Below are 20749 nucleotides of genomic sequence, written 5' to 3'. Positions count from 1 at the left end.
TCTCATCTAATCGCAAGCCCTGAAGGTTACTGAAATAATAAATTACCATAAGTTTCCAAACTGTTTTTTAATTAAAAACATATATTATGCAAATAGCTAAAGTTTAACTAAAAATAAGCATCCATATCTAAGCAGATACTCTTTCAGCTCTTTGAAAACAAAATCGAAATCACATCAACTGATTCATTGTTCTGATGGCTTAAAAGAGAAACCTCTGCGACCCACTTAATTTTGGCTTGACTCCAGAAGTTTGCCATCATCTCTCTTTTTAGAGGATCGCCTTGCACTCTGTGGTTTTCTTTTTTGACCCAGCAAGCCATAGTTCTTTCTCCAGAATTGCTTCTCAGTAATCCCTTTGAGGAGATCTCCAAGAAACCTGCAAATTCTCCTGGGCATACAAACATGTTTATAACCTCCCTAAAACAAGAAGAGTTTTTTTCTGAGAAATCGTTTTAAATTTCCCTCCTTCCATCTGATTAATGCCATGTTTAATAGGAGCAAGCCAATAAATTTACAGCCTCTGTTGGCTGCACCTAGCAAGCCCCTTTAGCCACTCCTCTCCCTCAGAGCCAGGCATCCTTTATTACATCAGAAAACGGCATCATGTTAATTGGCTTATTACATCTTCTAAGGAAGAAATGGAGTAAGGACAATGTATAGAGCAAAGAAACAAAACCAGGATTGACAAAACTGCATCCTATTAAACCACACAAAAACTTTGCCACCTGGTAAGCATACTGGAGGTTACTCTGAGCAGTAAGACTTTATTCTGAAAAGGCAACTGGCATTGCTAATAAAAGATTCAAGGTTACGCAGCGAATACCAACTGTCAATCAGGGGTTTAATAGCTCTGCAGCATTCTTTCAGAATACTAAATACTTCTTCTTGCTTCAAAATAGAAATAACTCTGTGTTGAAGAATGCTAATATACATTCCAAATGTTTTTTTAAAAAGATGGTAAAGGATTCGTGGCGACAGGATTTCTTTTCAGTCTCAGTGTCTCTTTACGAGTGCTCTGAGCAGCCACTTTCGGCAGAAGGGGGGCTGGTGCTGTTTCCAGTCTCAGCTAAATGTTCCGACTGCTCAACTGAGAATACACCGTGTGGCTCCTACAGCAGGTGCACTACATCATCTTCTCCATGAACCGAGAGTTCATGCTCTCTAAAGACAAATGGTTCAAATGATATTTTTATGATTATATCTTTAGGTCCTTTTAGAAATTGGACCTGCAACCATGACTTTTCCATCATTATGGCTACAGGTAGACTTCAGGACATCCTTTTCATTTCAGTGACCACTTTCAGTTCCTTGTCTTAGCATTTACCGAATAAAATTCCCCAGAGGGAGAATCGTATTAGTTTAGCTCATCCTTTATTGCCAGGCCATGGATTATAAGTCACTAACTAACTATGACTTAGCTGTCCCAGGTCAGGGATTCTCACATTCCAATCGGCTGTGGTCTAGGACTGACTAGGACCACTTGGCTAAAACCCTGGCTCCCAGGTCTACCCCTTCAGTGGGGACAGACTTTAAACATGGAAGTTTCTCTTACAGGAGACAAAGGGTAGAGAAATGCTATGAAACATATCTAATACAGCCTATCATGAGCAAAACACTGAACTACTTAATGGAGGACTAACCACATTTAAATAGTTCTCCCAGGTTCAGTTCAAACTCATTTTGGTGGGTGACGGTGGGACCGGGAAGACGACCTTCGTGAAATGCCACCTGACTGGGGAGTTCAAGAAGAAGTATGTCACCACCCTGGGCGTGGAGGTCCATCCCCTCGTGTTCCACACCAACAAAGGGCCCACCAAGTTCAACGCGTGGGACACGGTGGGCCAGAAGTTCGGCGGGCTGAGGGACGGCTACTACATCCAAGCCCAGTGTGCCACTGTAACGTTTGATGTAACTTCCAAGAGTTACTTATAAGAATGTGCCTAACTGGCATAGAGATCTGGTGCAAGTGTGTGAAAACATCCCCATCGTGTTGTGTGGCAACAAAGTGGATATTAAAGACAGGAAAGTTAAGGCCAAATCAATTGTTTTCCACCGAAAGAAGAATCTTCAGTACTATGACATTTCTGCCAAAAGTAACTACAACTTTGAAAAGCCCTTCCTCTGGCTTGCTAGAAAACTAATCGGAGACCCTAACTTGGAGTTTGTTGCCATGCCCGCCCTCACCCCCCAGAGGTTGTCATGGACTCAGCCTCGGCAGCGCAGTACCAGCACGATCTGGAGGTTGCTCAGACCACCGCTCTCCCGGACGAGGACCACGACCTGTGAGCAGGGAAGCTGGAGCCCAGCGTCAGAAGTCCAGTTTTATAGGCAACTGTCCTGTGATGTCAGTGGTGCAGCGTGTTTGCCACTTTATTATCTAGCTAAGCAGAACCTGTGCTTGATCTTGGGATGCTGAGAGATGAATGGGCTTCAGAGTGAATGTGGCAGTTAAAAAATATTGTACCTTCGTTTTCTGGACCTGCATATTTAGTTGTTTGGAGCACAGTTGTTTCCTTATTGAGTTTCAACCATAAGACTGCTGCAGTAGCATCACAATATTCCATGGTCAAACCTTGTTTGTTAATGTCATTCCCATTCCTTTCATTTAGAATCAGAATAAAGTTGTATTTCAAGTATCTCAAAAATAAATAAATAAATAAATAGTTCCAACAGTACAGTCTGAAGGCAAAAAATATACCGTATTTCACCATGTATAAGACGCACCTAGGGACTCAAAATTTGAAAAACAGTGTATTACATAAAGTTATTGAACTCAAGTTTTATTCATCATAAAATTCATACAACTTCTCATCACTGTCAAAACTCCCATCCATTAGCTCAGGGGTCTCAAACTCGCAGCCCGCGGGCCGCATGCAGCCCGCCAAACAATTTTGTGCAGCCCGCAGACTAATCCACGAAGTTCAAAATATAGTGTTGGGTAACAGTTGCCTTTTGTAGACCTAGTGCGGCCCGCTGAACGGCTGTGATCTTGCTCTGCGGCCCACATGCTGAGTTGAGTTTGAGACCCCTGCTTAGCTTGTCTTCATCTGTGTCTGATGACGAATCACTGTCTTCAACAATGAGTGCAAAAACAAGTGCAAAAAAGTGGGAAATGCAAGTAAAAAAATCTACAACCACTGTATAAGACCCACCCAGTTTTTAGACCCCAAATTTTTCGGAAAAGGGTGAGTCTTATACGTGGGGAAATATGGTATATATAGAGAGATGTAATCAAAATGAAGATGATATCGACACCTATACACATATTTTAATTTGATGCCCTAAGACATATAAATTTAGACTTTTTTTTTAAAAGAAAACTTCAACAACAAACAAACAAACAATCCAATAAAAAAATGGGAAGAGGATATGAATAGACACTTCTCCCAGGAAGAAATACAAATGGCCAACAGATATATGAAAAGATGCTCATCTTCTTTAGCTATTAGAGAAATGCAAATCAAAACGGCAATGAGATACCACCTCACACCTGTTCGATTAGCTGTTATTAGCAAGTCAGGTAATAGCAAATGTTGGAGAGGCTGTGGAGAAAAAGGAACCCTCATCCACTGTTGGTGGGAATGTAAAGTAGTACAACCATTATGGAAGAAAGTATGGTGGTTCCTCAAAAAACTGAAAATAGAACTACCTTATGACCCAGCAATCCCTCTACTGGGTATATATCCCCAAAACTCAGAAACATTGATACGTAAAGACACATGCAGCCCCATGTTTATTGCAGCATTGTTCACAGTGGCCAGGACATGGAAACAACCAAAAAGCCCATCAATAGATGACTGGATAAAGAAGATGTGGCACATATACACTATGGAATACTACTCAGCCATAAGAAATGATGACATCGGAACATTTATAGCAAAATGGTGGGATCTTTTTTTTTTTTTTTTTTTTAATAAATTTTTATTAATGTTAATGGGATGACATTAATATTTCAGGGTACATATATTCAAAGAAAACATGTCTAGGTTATCTTGTCATTAAATTATGTTGCATACCCCTCACCCAGAGTCAGACTGTCCTCCGTCACCCTCTGTCTAGTTTTCTCTGTGCCCCTCCCCCTCCCCCTAACTCTCTCCCTCCCTCCCTCCTGCGTCCTCCCTCCCCCCACCCCTGGTAACCACCACTCTCTTGTCCATGTCTCTTAGTCTCGTTTTTATATTCCACCAATGTATGGAATCATGTAGTTCTTGTTTTTTACTGATTTACTTATTTCACTCCGTATGATGTTATCAAGATCCCACCATTTTGCTGTAAATGATCTGATGTCATCATTTCTTATGGCTGAGTAGTATTCCATAGTGTATATGTGCCACATCTTCTTTATCCAGTCTTCTATTGAAGGGCTTTTTGGTTGTTTCCATGTCTTGGCCACTGTGAACAGTGCTGCAATGAACATAGGGCTACATGTGTCTTTACGTATCAGTGATTCTGAGGTTATGGGGTATATACCCAGTAGAGGGATTGCTGGGTCATAAGGTAGTTCTATTTGCAGTTTTTTGAGGAACCTTGATAACATGATACGAAGCGAAATAAGTAAATCAGAAAAAAACAGGAACTGTATTATTCCATACGTAGGTGGGACATAATAGTGAAACTAAGAGACATTGATAAGAGTGTGGTGGTTACGGGGGGGAGGGGGGAATGGGAGAGGGATAGGGGGTGGGGAGGGGCACAAAGAAAACAAGATAGAAGGTGACAGAGGACAATCTGACTTTGGGTGGTGGGTATGCAACATAATTGAACGACAAGATAACCTGGACTTGTTATCTTTGAATATATGTATCCTGATTTATTGATGTCACCCCATTAAAAAAATAAAATTATTAAAAAAAAAGAAAGAAAGAAAACTGACATATACCTAACCACCTATTTCAAAATTGGCAGCAACCTCCTGACATCATTTCAGGCATAGTATGCAGTCCTTTCTACTGAAATATATCCTTAGACTTGATTCACTTCTACTCCAAATGGCAACATCACCAGAAAAATGTCTAAACTAACACAATGACATTCAAACTACTTTTCTATGCTGCTTGAAAATCATTTTATTCATTCGTTCAATCAGATGGACCAAATTTGTCTTCCTCTGGCCCTCTGTTCAACCCTGCATCCTCATCCCAGAAAGTGACCCTGTTCCCGCTGATAAAATATGATGGTGAGCTTCCCTTGGCATAACCTGTCACCTGAGTGTCTTTCTCAAAATTCTCCTCACACAATCACCACTTCACTTTAAAATATCTCTCTGTCTTTCTCAAGCTTCTCCCTTTTCTTCTGCTTCTGAAGAAAAGATGAGTAACTCTTCCTGTTCATAACATAACCTATTTTTTTGAGTCCATCAAATCTCATTTCTGTACCTCCAGTCTATTGCTCTCTTCTGCTCCCCACCCCCCGTAAATGTACCAACTCAACTACTTTAAGCATAAAGCAATCTAAAACAGCTGTGAGAAATTAAACGTCCTTGAAGATGGGCCCGCTTTCTTACGAGGTGACCAGTACTTTACCAACATCAATCTTGCAAGAAAAAAAAACCATACCAAGTACATCTTGGATTTTGTAGGATAACAGGGAGCGTCATGTCACAAAAGCAGAGGTGTTTCACTCAGAAATATTTCTATTACACACATCTCCTCCTCAGTCGCTCTCCTTGAACCTCGGCCACTGTATCTTGCTGTACAATCCTCTCACTGGAAAGTGCTATGTGGGAGACTGCAAGCTGACAGGGTCCTTACAGTTTAGATTTGTGAGGGACAAAGAGGTGTGAGGGCTGGAAATAATCTGACAGGTCCTTGCTGCCTATCCCCCCACCTCACTTGCCTGACTAAATTGCTAAAGGCTAAACTCTTCCTCACAACCTCTGATTGTTGAAGTTGGTACAGGCAATTTACATGCCTTTCCCCGCACCTCCAAGTTAGCTGTGATGGTTTCTACTCATCCTATCCCCCACGTCTCTTGAAGAGACTGGAGACAGTTTTCTCTTTACCCTTAGTTTTGTGAAGTTAAGATGTGATGCTTGGTGGGAGTTTTCTGCCCTGGGGAGACTTCTTGGTTTGCCTCAGAAATGTGACTTTGTATCAGAAATCTCTTCGATTTGCTAATGGCTTTTCTCTCTGCCCTACAAATAAAGCATTTTGGGGGTGAAGACTCACTCTTGCAAGCTATCAGCTTGGCAGTGGATCCTCCCAATCCCATACTTTTTCTTTTCCGTGTTTACTTTCTAATCCTCAACCGTTCCCACCTGAGACCTAAAAACTTATTTGTCACGCTGGTTCACGACAGTGCTAGACCAACCCTTCCGCTTTCTCACTCTTGTGTTGTCAAGAGTTAATTTTTTTGCTTCAACATAAAACACAGCCCAGCCAAGCTACAGAGCTTCCTCCTACACATCTTATCCTAAAAAGAGCATGTTCTTCCCATGCTGCGAAGTTACCCAAAAGACCTCCCGTGACCCCAGACACTACAGGTCTCCCCTCATATTTCTCTCTGACACTGTCCAGTTTCCCCAGAGACACATGCCTCCTGCCTCTGATTCCTAACCATGAACTCTTCCTTCATTCCCAGCAAGGAATCTTTTCAACTTTTCAATTGAAACTCCTGTCTTGAACTTCACCAAAAATCTACCAAAGTCAATGGATTTGTCTAATTTTTTTCTTTTGTGTATCTTCTCAGAACCACTTTAAACCTTCCTCTTTGAACTGTCCAGCCTTGGGGAGGTAATCACAAAAGCAGAGCTTGAAGTCAGATAATCCTTGGTTCAAATCCAACTTTGCCAATTAAAAATTACACAGCCTAATTTGATAACCAATGCCTCCTTTTCTGTTCTGGAACTTAGTGATAGTACTGTATTAGGCTGATAGAAAAATGAAGGGAATTAAAACCGTAAAGCCACCAGAGAGTAACTGAATCTAGTAGGAGATGAATAAGAGTCAATCTTCCCCCAACAAAAATGACAATCTTCTCTGCTGTTCTCTCCTATTTCTTCAATGACCATCCTTTTACTCTTTTACCAGTTTTGCTTCCTCCAATCTGCTAAATGGGAGTATATGCCAAAGTCAGTTAAAAGCTAAGACCTTTAACTTCCTCCTTCTTCCTCCTCTCACCTCCTCCTCTGCCCCCTCCTTTCTCGGTCTCTGTGTGTGTGTGTGTGTGTGTGTGTCTTTGTGTCTCTCAGTCTCTATCTCTTTGCCTCTCTGTCTCTCTTTGAAAACCACCAACACTGTAGCTTTGATATATACAGCCATAACCTTTCTTCTATGTTTCTGTGCCTCCCGCATCTCTTAAAATACCCAGTAGAGGAAAAAAGGGCAATACTAAAACAAAAGGGAATTTTAAATATCTGTAAAGATTCTCACATATCCTCATCACTGGGTTAGGAGCTTTTGCTCACCCTCACAATATTCCTGAGGGGTAGATACTATCGTTGCCTGTGTAATGGTTCTAGGGCTAGGAGCTTTCATATTTGTCACATCTGGAACCCACTGGGTGATACGTTCTCATTCATCATTTCGAATTTCCAAAGTACTTGGGATAGTCTATGCGGACAATGTGTCATCACAGAATTATAGTTACATGTAAGCTATTTCACTGTGTTTTTCACCATTTAGCTAAGCAAGAGGCTGGATCTCTAACTTTAGTCCATAAAGCTGTCACTGCAATCCTCATGGACAATTTACAGTGACATGCCCATAGGCATGTCAAGAAGAAACACATATAAATGTCATAGTCAAATATTTGGTGGCAATTTATTCTGCTTTTCCTGTTGCTGTGATTTTAATGAGCACACTGCAAGTTCTTGTGTGGGACCTGCGATCCATCAAAGAATGCTGCTGTGTACTTTGGGTAGGACTTACCTGTCACAGAGTGACTTGCTGACGAAATGAAAATTATGCCTTATTTCTTCAATGTGACAAGAGGTAATGGTGCAAACTTTTGTAAATGACTCACAAAATGGGTGCCATAACCCACTTATACTTTTTTAAAAATAATAAGGACCGCCTCAAAAAGAAAAAGTAAGTTTATTTTTCCACCACTGCAATACATTTCCTAGCACCAATGTTGGAATGTCTCAAAAGCTAAGCTCCTCGCCTTAAAACAATGGGACTCTGAAAGAAAAGAAATAAAAGGCTATACTTTGTTCTTTTCACAGTTATTTATTTACACACTTTCTCTTTATTTTAAATTGATTTTTGATAAATTGACAAGATGGGTGCCAATAGCTATTTTCTTATAAATTTACCCAGTCTTCATATTTATTTCTAAATTGCAGATCCTTTAAATAAACTAAAATATATGCTTTCCCTCTTTGGTTCATATAGTTGATTTCTCTGGTCTGTGAAGTTTACAGGGAAGAATGTTTAAAACACTTTGGCAATACTGTGAACAAAAAAAGCTGAAGGACCGTGGTGGGGGGGAGAAGGAGAGGGAGGGAGTGGGAGGAGGGGAGGGGCACAAAGAAAACCAGATAGAAGGTGACAAAAGACAATTTGACTTTGGGTGAGGGGTATGCAACATAATCAAATGTCAAAATAATCTGGAGATGTTTTCTCTGAACATATGTACCCTGATTTATCAATGTCACTCCATTAAAATTAATAAAAAAAAATTTTAAAAAAGATGAAGGGAAGGTTTAATAGCAGAATCCTCGAGGCTACAGAGCTCAGATTACACTTGCTTCATACCCACAATGCAGTTAACTGCAATAATTATTTGTACATTAAAGAAACCAGTTTCCTCTCTAAGAAGAAACACTTCCAGAATGAATGTTATCTATGTGGGTATTTTTTTTAATCACCATGACAACTTTTTTTCTTTCAGTATATGAATTTGTTAACAGTTTAATATGTTAAAGTATGATGAAAATAAGATGTAGTGTTTCGTTCATTTTTAAAGTGATACTGCAGGAAAATACAAAAACCTGAGGAAACAATTACATTTGTATTCACAGCAGAGAAAAACCGATCCAGGTAATATCACCTATCAATGCCGTCCTGGGTAACACCTGGTGAAATACCGTAGCTCTCCACTGTGATTACGGAAGATCGCATTCAGCCAGAAAGTATAGGCTTCAGATTTTGTCATACTGATTTGACTATCTCTTGTTGAATAAGTGAGCTTTCATTTGTGACTAGAGGCTGCTGAGATTCTTAGCAAATATATTATTTTGAGTAAGTTAAATTGCCGAGTATCTGATGTCAATAACAAGTATGATGATTATTCCAGAAAATAGCATCTTTATTTCCTACATCTCTATGTTGTTGGTTTTCTCCAAATTTAATATTGAATAATAATAAATAATGAAACACAGCTGCTCCCAAATGGCTTCTCATCAACATAATTGGAATAAAAGAAATGTTTCAGTAACAGTTTGCTATTGTATAGAATAACCTTGGTAAAATAAAATTGGAAAACGGGTGCAATCCTGACACTGTGAACTGAAGCCTGAATAGGCATTAGGGAGACCAGATCCAGTCACCGTTACTTAAAACACAGACACCATTTAATACAAAACCAGTCAGCTTCATACAGGCTTTGTTATGCAATTTGGTCCTGACATATATTTTGTGTTTCTATTTCTAGATAAGGACACTGAGGAACAGAGAGGTACATGGTTTTCCCCACCATCACATATCTCATCGAGGGCAGAATTAGGGCCAAAACCTGGATTTTGAGATATTCAAACAGTGTTGTTTGGGTTGCCTCAATAATTTCAGTTGCAAGTGGCATATTTTTTAGAACAGTTTTCTAATCTATCAACTGGCCGTATGTTTCTTTCTTATCATCTTATCCGAAACAATCATAGCAGTGATATTTTTATGGCCATTTTCTCTCAGGACCCCTGTGACATGATTTCACTCTATGCTGAAGGGGGAAAACTTTTACTCTCTTTAGAGCTCTATCGTATCCACTTGCAGTTTTGATATTTCCTGTAATCTCCCCACAGCACTTCTCCCCAGTCTGTCTCCATCTTGCTTATTTATATGGTATTGGCCTCCGAAGTTCCTTTAGAGTAGGACATAAATCTGTTTTATTTAAGTGTGACTGCCCAGAATTTAGGAGGATCATATCTGGCACATAGTAGGTGACCAAGAAATGTTTTGTTGAATGAATGAATAATTCAGAAGACACTCTCAACAACGTGAAAATTTAGCTGTACAGCTTACTTTTCTAATGCAAACTAGAGTTCAGAAAACAGTCATCTTAAACTCTCCAATGTAAAATATAACTTTTTAAGCTATGTTAATGAAGGACAGCTATCATTTAAAGTAATTTCCTTCAAAAAAAAAAATCGCAGACACAAATAGGGTTGAGCTTTCAGGCTTTCTCCCAGAGTCAAGGATAAGTCCCGGACAGCCGATCCGCTCTGATCTGAGCTGCAGCTTCCACTTCTCCATCCTGTGCATTGGTGCCCGCTCACATCTGCTCTGCACGGTGGCCTGTGCCAGCCCTAAGTGGAACCCAAGTCTTACTTCACACTTGGCTCATTATGCCTTCACATGTCTTAAATGAGGCTATTTCTCAATTCTTGAAATGATGTTGCAGGCTACATTTTATATCTCCACATTCTGAAGGAAATTCACCCCTAGCAAAAATACAGTGTGTCTGTAAAGTCATGGTGCACTTTTGACCGGTCACAGGAAAGCAACAAAAGACAATAGAAATGTGAAATCTGCACCAAATAAAAGGAAAACCCTCCCAGTTTCTGTAGGATGATGTGGCAGCATGTGCGCATGCGCAGATGATGATGTAATACCGTGTATACAGCGGAGCAGCCCACAGCCATGCCAGTCGAGATGTGGACGGTACAGAGGAAAGTTCAGTGTGTTCTGTGGCTCACTAAATTCGAATCCGTGACCAAAGTGCAACGTGAATATCGGCGTGTTTATAATGAAGCGCCACCACATAGGAATAACATTACTCGGTGGGATAAGCAGTTGAAGGAAACCGGCAGTTTGGTGGAGAAACCCCATTCTGGTTCTGGTAGGCCATCAGTCAGTGACGAGTCTGTAGAGGCTATACGGGATAGCTACCTAAGGAGCCCTAAAAAATCTGTGCGTGAGCCCATATCCAACTGCACTGAATAGGTATTAAACTGGGAGAGTTTTCCTTTTATTTGGTGCAGATTTCACATTTCTATCGTCTTTTGTTGCTTTCCTGTGACCGGTCAAAAATGCACCATCACTTTACGGACACACTGTATGTGGTTTGCTTTTTCTCATTGATTCCTGGATAAAAGAATTTAGAAAGACAATATGTGTTGAGCACAGATTCAAAAGCCAGACTGCCTGGGTTTAATTCAAGGATCAAGCACAACTATGAAAATGGGCAAGTTACAAAACTCTCTATGCCTCAGTTTCTTTATCTGTAAAATTGGGATAGTAATATAGCCTGTCTATAAAGGTATTATATCACATATAGATGTTACATATCATATGCCTGTGCATAGATAGATAGATAGATAGATAGATAGATAGATAGATTTAAAATACACAAATATACACCACTTAGCACAGCATTTGGCACCTAATGTTATTTGTGCTTATTAACAGGCTGAATGGAAAACCCATTGTTCATTTTCCTCCCTATGTCACCCACTTTTCCACAGATGCTCTTTAAGTATAATTTATGTTAAAATACAAAAAAGAAAGTCAAGCTCAAGTCCCAGCCATCTGCTAAAGTTGCCACACATTTTTTCAAAGCTCTATTCTAACACCCACAACTGCTATTAACATTATAAAATTTCTTCCAACTCTCTGTTTGAGTAAGTATGAGACTCTAAAACACTTAACCTCTAGAAAAGAGATTAAAATAAGCTATAATGTTCATTCAGCTGATGAGAAAGTCTTTGTCTGGAACATCTTTCTCAACATGGCATATACAACTGGTTTGAAAAGAGAGGTTTGAAAAAGGGAGGCAATCTCCCCGTTCACTGACCCGTGAAAGAAAATTACTGGGACATTAGAAAAATCAATTTGTCAATTTATTTTTTAAATGCTTACCAATGTATATACAGACATATAATTCCACTTCACACTTTTTAACCTAAAATCATGACTGTTGTGAATTTAGATAAAAGAATCATATTATGATTTTGTTTAAAAAAAAAACCCTGAAACTTGGAAATAAGCTTAAAGTATAATAAACTTATATCATTATGATTTTGCTATACACAATAAGTTGCTCTAGGCTTTTAATAATTGAATTACATAATATATTTAAGACATGGAAAATAATTATAACATATTAAGTGAAAGAACAGGAACAGAGGTACAGTAGGATAAAACTTTTGCCTAAAGAGGCAGTGTGTGTTTCTTATTTAAAGGACATTTATATCACACTCAGTACGTTTCAGAAACTGTTTTGAGCACTTTACAAGTATTGACTAATTTAATATTTATGTTAACTCTATTATATTATATTATATTATATTATATTATATTATATTATATTATATTATATTATATTATATTATATTATTACTGTCACCACTTTACAAATGCGGAAACCGAGGCACAGGGAGGGAAGCAAGCCTGTCTGGTGTCGTGGCGTCGGTCGGCGCTCAGGCCGGGATTTGAACTCTAGGGTCCTGGGTTCCGAGCCCATGCTCTCGTTCGCTAGTGTTTTCTTTCCTAAGGTTAATTTTTGAGTATCCATAGTTTTAAAGTCTTGTCTGCCGATTTGGTATTATTTTGGTTACAATAAGAGTGATTTTAGGTGTGTGGTAGGGGACGTACATGAAGAATAACAGCATGACCATGGCTGGATAACTGGTCCCCAAAGCTAAATGTTTATGCTTCACCAACGTGTATATTCATTTTCAAGAAAAATATCCTAAATATAAATAATCAGTAGAAATAGACAAAAATTTTACTTACTACAAAGTTTTGTCTAATTTAAATGTTCTGTCTCTACTTTACTTTAAGAGAATGTTCCCTGCTAACTATACAGAGTTTTTAAAATAGAAATAAAATTTGTTTGCATCACAGATTTATACTTTCCTCATTCTAAGCTGTTTTCTATGTTACCAGTTTGGATTTGAATCACCCAACTGTCTACTTATTACAAATAAATAGAGTAACATGCATGTAGCTCTCTGATAAAGGTCCGAGTAGGGTTAGCGACTTATGGCCATGGCTTGGCCGCATATTATGCTGGTATTTGGAGCATGGACATTCTTTTTTCTTTTTTTGGGGGGGAGGGGAGTGAATAGGGTAAGTCTACGCCAACAATCCCATTGCCAGCTATAAAAATATATATATATCATTCATTTTACAACCTAACTCATAAGCCTAAAAGCTAAAGAAAAATTGTGCTCAAATGACAAGGTACTTCTAATATTTAAAATATATTTTGCATAGAATTCCAAAGTTTTCTAATTTTATTTATAAACATATTTTTTGAAATATGCCATACGTTTTTTAAGATAACCTCTCCATGCAGCTTTCACAATTATATTATAACCAACACCTTGACACAGTTTAGTTGAATTTTAAACCTGATTGTTCATATATTTGGGGAGATTTGTAAGAAAATCGATTTCCAGGTTATGAAAAAGAGCAGGTCTTTCAAGAAATCTCAATTTGATTCCAAGGTGTTTTTCTAATTCAAAGCATTTTAGTTCCTTAATACATTTTAGAAAATTTACAAATTACTAGATATCTTATTCCTTCCCAATCCTCAAATAAGATTTATAAGCATACAGATTCTTTCTGCATTCAAACCTTTCAAAATAGAAAAAGGTCTTTCTCAATATATATCATCGCTTTCAAGGTTTTGGTACCCAGGGATCTCCATTCAAAGTAGTTCACCAAAGGCAAGACCTTCATGGTGTTTACAGCAGACATTAAAAAATGTGTCACTAGTTATCAGGGAGGCAATTTATCAACAAGGTCTTTGATCTGCATCGTTTCCTTGTTCTTACAATTACCTAACTTGGTACATTCCAAGAATATTTAAAGTTACCCCACCCAAATTTAAAGGCCCTTCTTGCTCTACATAAATGAACATTTATGTCAAGATACCTCTGTTGCACTTTCACTGGGTCACAGGACGTTAAGTGGGATTCTTCCTGTCTCACTTTTTAGCCGTGACCCTTAGACAATACATACCAATTACTCCCAAGGTCCATGGTGCTGGACCTTGGGAGTAATTGGTACATATTACATATTATAAATATACATATTATAAAATATGTATAAAAATATACATATTATTAAAAATATACATATTATAAAAATATACAAATATACATATTATAAAAAATGTATATTTGGTCTTTGTCCCAGTTTTAAGCAGAGCTTCAAAAAAACCCTTGGAATTTCCTAAGTGATAGGAGTACCTTTAGTTTTTCATACAAGCCCCTTTGAACCCTACCAGAGTGTATAGTAGTAAAGTGTCTCACAAGGAAGGTGAGGGAGCAGCTAGATGGCTTCTGGTGGAAGAGACTGATTGCCCCCAAAATCAACCACATGATTAGAGAATTGGAACCGCAGCCCAGCCCTCCAAACTTGAGGGAGGGGAAGGGAACTAGCAATTAAGTTCAATTATGTGGCCATTGAGTTCATCAATCATGTCAATGTAATAAAACCCGGATAATACCTCTCAGCAGAGAGGCTGGAAAGTCTTCCTGGTTGGTGAGCATACTGACGTGTTGGGTCAGTGGCATGCCCAGAGTGGGCTCTGCACCCAGGACCCCTCCAGACCTTGCGCCCTAAGTATAACTCTATCTGGCTGTCCATTTGTAACTTATAATAAAAGTCACTGTAAGTATAGTGCTTTCCTGAGTTCTGTGTCATTCTAATAAATTTCTGAACCTGAAGAGGCATTGTGGAAAACCCCAAATTTGTAGACAAGTTGGACAGAAGTGCAGGCAGCATGGGGAGCCAGGACTTGTGGCTGGCATGGGACAGAATAATCACATGGGACTGAGACCTTGGAACTCAAGCAGTTCGTTTCAGAACTGAACTGATTTGCAGGTCACCCAGCTGGTGTCAGAGAACACTAAACAGACTTACATAGCAACCCTGACCTGATCACCCACCTCTGAGGTTAGAGAGACTGAGAGGAGAGGTTTGGGGGGGCAGGGAGTGATGTCCTTGAATCTTAAGCCCAGGGAAAAGCGCTATCAGAGATGCCTACGTGTCTCCCAGAACTAGGTGATACATTCGGCTGTACTTGATCTATACCTGAGAAATCAGAAGAGGAGGAGACTCTAGCTGGCTTCCTAATTTGACAGCCTTACCAAGGGTGGTCCCTGTACAGGGGACAGGCCACAATCACAGAATGTGTTGAGCCAAAAGGTATGGTTTCCCCTGGGTCAGATGTAGCTCACGTGTGAGAAGGCTAGAAGGAGTTGTCTTAGATTCTGCCCAGGAGAGGCTTTGGTGTGGGTGGGGACACCAGCAGTGACTAGGGAGTGAGGGTAGAACTATAAACAACCAGAAGAATTTTTTTTGTCCACATCACGGGAGCTGCAGGGGAGGAATGCTCAGCAGCACCGCAGGAGGGTGTCCAAGAAGCCCACAAAAAGCCCCACAACTGTCTGCAGAGTCCCAGCATGATCAGTACAGTTACAACCAATGACGATGTTTCCTGCCCCTTTCCTCCCTCCTTTGCTGGAGGAGTCAGAAGGAGCCTAGAAAACTGGGGAAATAAGTCAGAGTCCTAGGTCCTAGGTGGTCAAGTAAAGAGGCAAACGACCTCGTGCCAAAGCCGACCAGGAACAGCCTGACTGGGGAGGCAAGGGGCTTTAACTCAGTGCTGAAGGGCATTGGATTAGGACCCTGAACTGAACTGAAGCTGCTTCAAGGAGAATGAGAAGTAACCAGATGAATTTATTTTTACCTAAAAGATCCCAGAAATGCCTGACCTGTGGTGGCGCAGTGGGTAAAGTGTCAACCTGAAATGCTGAGGTCGCTGGTTCGAAACCCTGGGCTTGCCTGGTCAAGGCACATATGGGAGTTGATGCTTCCTGCTCCTCCCCTCCTCCCTCCCCTCCACTCTAAAAAAAAATGAATGAAATATTTTTAAAAATCTAAATTTAAAAAAATGCTAGAATCATCATTAGGCCTCACAGAACTGTTGCTAAAAATAGCTAGAATACTTTGAAGAAATTGTTCACTGAGGTATCTTCCTAGAACTTTACCATCATTGCCAATATTTATTGAGTTGTAGTATGTGCTACACATATTTAAACTATGGAACTATGAACTATAGGTACTGCTATTACCACCTTTGTGTTTGATAACACAAAGTGAAACTTAAATGAAATAATTTACCAATACTGCCATCAACTTAGGGGTAGAGCTGGTATCTGAACCCAGATAGATCTTTTGACAGCAGTGACAGTGAGTCCCTTTAATTAATATATCGTGCTGGTTTGCCCACTGAATTTAAGTTTTTAAAAACACACTGATCTAATGAATGATGATGAAGTCTACATGACTCTTTTCACAGTGACTGCCGTATACTCAAGTTCATTTGTTTATACAGTAATAAATAGGGTACATGTGCGACATGGTCACTCAGACACTAATGCCTTCACAGTGTCCCCACCTTGGCCGCATCACTGCCCTCATTCACACAGGTGTGTTAGGATACTAATTTCGGCACCCTAATTTTTTATCAAGAGACTATTGTTTCCAACGTCAAACAACTCAATCATAGTAAGTCTAAATAGAAGTCTCTGAAAGGTTACCTGATCTACCACTTGAAAGGAGGGGAAATATTTAGTGAAGGTATACATAATACACAATTGTCCTCTCACAACATTAGTCCTGCCAGAGATTTGTTTTACAATAATTTTTAATTATATACCTCTAGGTCTCAAGTATATTTTATTATTCATTTATTCTTGAGAAATGAAAGGCAGTCTGACATTTCTAGCATATACGCATAGCACAGCTTTGGCTCCTGTTGTTCATTAGAACAGATGTGGATATCATCTATCATCATCATCACCATCATCATTAGTGCCCTCCCACCAGCATCAAATTGCCATGAGTACTGCGAATTGGGAGAGGGTTTGCAATACCTCTGGCATTGCACAGGACTGATCATATTTTGAGACTACAAGGTCCTCTCAGGACATCAAGGGCATCGGTGTATATGCCCGTGTCCATTCCCTTCACCATCTCTGTGATGCCACCCTGAACTGTATACACAGTCTGTGACATGCTCAGGAATCCTTCAAAATTAATGACTCCACAGTCTACAACACATAAGGGGATTATCATTGTTGTCTACAATTATCTCAAGTCCCAAGGTTCATAATAAATGAAGCATCAGAAATAATGAAATAATAAATTTTCATTTAGAAAAAGTTGCAATCTAAATATCTTTAGTATGTGCCATCACTCTCAGTCCTCAACTTCCTAGGACAAGGGTGATACTGCCCTTGAATGTCCTCAGGGCTGTCAGTAAGATTAAATCTTCAGGCTTTACTGATGTAAATTCTTAACTCAAGGGAATATAAGACATTCATTGTGAAACTAGAATTGACAGATGAAAATGGTTTAAGAAATTACTCTTTAGAACTAGATTAGTAATAGATCTCTTACCACTCTGAAAGTTCCTTGTGATCATGTACCTAACAAGCAGAATGCCTTAAATGTGCTTGTTCATTAACATAAGATTTTTAAAAAGATTTTAAAGGAGAGACAGAAATGCATTCAGAAAGACACAGACAGACACAGAAACAAAGAACAGAGAGAGAACATCAGAAAAGAGATTCATGAACCTATCAACACCGCCGTACCCAGCAGCTGTTACACTGAGAGTCTGAACTGCCTTAAAGCTCTGCCTGGGAGAAGCCCCACTCTTTGGCCTGCTGTCTCCCGCAAGGTTTTTGCTGGCTCCAATTTAAATCAGTTATAATTCCTTTCGGAAGTGTGTAATGTTACACCTTAGTTAAAACAGACACACATCTCTAAATTTTGAATAAAAATCAAATCAAGGCCTATAAGTAAAAAAGTGGAATAACCCTCTTATGACTTCATAGTGGTACTCACATTGCATATAAGGCATTATATTATTTCTCTTAACTCTCTTTTATCTTTAAGACTATATCTTTTTTAAATTTTTGTAATTAATTTTAATGGGGTGACATTGATAAATCAGGGTACATATGTTCAGAGAAAACAACTCTAGGTTATTTTGACATTTGATCATGCTTAAATTATTTATTTATTTATTTATTTATTTATTTATTTATTTATTTATTTTAGTGAGAAAGGAAGGGAGAAAGAGACAAGAACATCAATCTTTTCCTGTATGTGCCCTGACCGGAGATCAAACCAGCTACATCTCTGTTTAGGGATGATGCTCTAGGCTATCCAGCCAGGGCAAGACTTTTTATATCTTGATCAATTTTTCTACATTAAAAACATTTCCAAAGCCCTGGCCAGATAGCTCGGTTAGTTGGAGCATCATCCTGGAGCATGCAGGTTGCCAGTTCAATTCCCTGGTCAGCGCACATACAGGACAACTTGATGTTCCTGTCTTTCTCTCCCGGCCGACACCTGAAATACCTGTGATAGGAGAAGGGTATTTCATTTCTACATATTTAAATATATATTTTGTTTTTAAGTACTTAAAATTATATATGCTATATTTAGAAACTCTTATGTTTACAGTGTTAATAAAAGGAAAGTGTGATTCCTTGAAGGAAGTTAGCAAAGAAAATAATAGTGGTAAAGTAGAGGTTTAGAGGAGAGGGCTTAAGAACTGTATAAAGTACTAAATTCAGAAAGAAATTACGAGTTAAAACAATATTTCAACCATCTATATTTAAGACATAGTATTTGGTACTGTAACATATTCAAAATAAGTGCCGTCCAGCTCTTCTCTCTACGCAATTTGAAATCAAGTAGAGAAAACTGAAAATAGACAAGTTAATATAATGTATGGGGTATTCAAGAGATTCAAAGAGCAGAAATGACCTCCAGTTGGTGAGATCCAGGCCAAATTCAACAATGCGTGTGAGACCTGTTCAGGTTATGTGTTAAGGTTCAAGGGAAGTGGAATAATATTATGGGGTGGGCAAAAGTAGGTACACAGTTGTATGTGAAACAGTACTTGTATTATTCTTGGATTATTATTTATTAATTACTGTATTATTTATTTGTATTGCAACTGTAGACCTACTTTTTCCCACCTCTATACAGAAGTGCTATGATCACAGGTGCACTAGTTTAGTTGGAGTTAGTTTTAAGAGAAGGCGGGCTGCAGGGGTGACCATAAGAAAGGTGTCTACCTGGGTATTTAATGGTAATGGTGGTGACAGTGAGAAGGATAGTGACAATGATAACGCATTCCATCATCCAGCACACACTTGCTGTTGAGATCAGCACTATGATTTAATGATCAAAAAGACTTACCATCTGTCCTCAAGGAGCTGATAATTTAGGGAGGACACAGACCTAACTGAACAGTCCTCCTGATGATTTACAGGTAAGACCCTGCTCAGTCCTACAGATGATACAGGGCTGCTGCACTGCACAACTACAAAAACCTCCATCCACACTGTCTGCTAGTCAAGGGGAAAGAACTTGACCTACTTGGGGAAGTCAGAAATGCTTCATTGAAGCTATTGGTTGAAATGAAATCTAAAGAAAGGTTAAGAGTTCAGTAAGTGAAGTGGGGGATAGGATAGGAGGGAACATACACTTCTGTGCAGAGGAAACTGTATGTGCCCAGAGCCTGTGATGGGGGCCATAGGGCACATGAAAGGAATGAAAAGAAGGGCAATTTGCTTAGAGCTCAGAGGCCAGTGAGAGCTTAGAGTGAGATGAGGCTTTAGAGGCAGGTAGGGGCCAAACTAGGAGGGCTTGTAGGTAATTAACATGTTGGTCTTTATTCTGCCATCAAAGAGAATCTATCTGACTTTTAAACTATGGTCAGATTTTGTGTTACCAGAAATCATGTTGGTATGGATGTGAAGAAGAGATTGGAAGGGAATAAAAATGGGAGTGAGAAAAAATTGTTAGGTGACTACTCAAGGAGAGAGATGATGGGAACTATGGTGATAACACAGAAAACTAAAATGTATTGCACTCTAACTGTGTAGCAGACACTATGCTGAGTGTTTTATATGCATTATCGATAACTTGCCTGGAAAATTGTGGTGCTCTATCAAAGTAAGTTCACATTTCCACTTTGCCTCCAGTCCCACTGCATTAAGCAAGTGCAATGACGTTCTAAGATGTTAGCCAAGATATTAGAAGCCACTAGACACCTAAATGGCAAAACCATAGACTGAGACTTGATCTTATGACATTTCCTTACAAATGACTCTTATACTTCCCATCTCTCTGATGCCAGCTATGGGCAGATGTCAGTGCTTTGTAGCACAGATACGGCAAATCAGGAAGTCCAGATGCTCCCAAGCTTCAAAGAAGCAAAGATGCCAGGAATTTGTAGAATTAATTCCCTACAGATACCTAACTACAAATGAATCCTCAAATTTCAATTATCAGGTACTTGAAATCCCAAAGTTTTAAGTAACTTTAAAAGGTAAGAATAGTAACAAATCAGATGATAGTTGTACTCACTACTTTTTATTTTATTGTCATTTGTGTATTTAATATTTACTAAAGTGACTACTGTGTGCCAGATACTTCACTTGACATTGAAGATACAGTAGTGAAGAAAACATGAAAATTCCTGCCCACATGAAACTCATTTAATGGGGAAGAGAGGCAGACCATGAAAAAGATATATAGTTTAAAAATATAGT

At 39.1% G+C, this 20749-nt stretch overlaps 1 protein-coding gene and 1 pseudogene across 5 annotated transcripts in view; one reads left to right on the top strand and one right to left on the bottom strand.

Moving 5' to 3' along the window:
• The window catches only part of LOC136323738 (GTP-binding nuclear protein Ran-like), a 28227-nt pseudogene extending 25591 nt beyond the window's left edge, over positions 1-2636 (top strand).
• Positions 1-20749, bottom strand: part of TMEM117 (transmembrane protein 117) — a 535376-nt gene that overhangs the window by 306680 nt on the left and 207947 nt on the right. The gene's annotated exons all lie outside the window — the stretch shown is intronic.

The sequence above is a fragment of the Saccopteryx bilineata genome, chromosome 2 (genome assembly GCF_036850765.1).
Source record: "Saccopteryx bilineata isolate mSacBil1 chromosome 2, mSacBil1_pri_phased_curated, whole genome shotgun sequence".
Classification (NCBI taxonomy): Eukaryota; Metazoa; Chordata; class Mammalia; order Chiroptera; family Emballonuridae; genus Saccopteryx; species Saccopteryx bilineata.
Note: the sequence above shows the minus strand (reverse complement) of the source record. Positions and strands in the feature narration are given on the sequence as shown.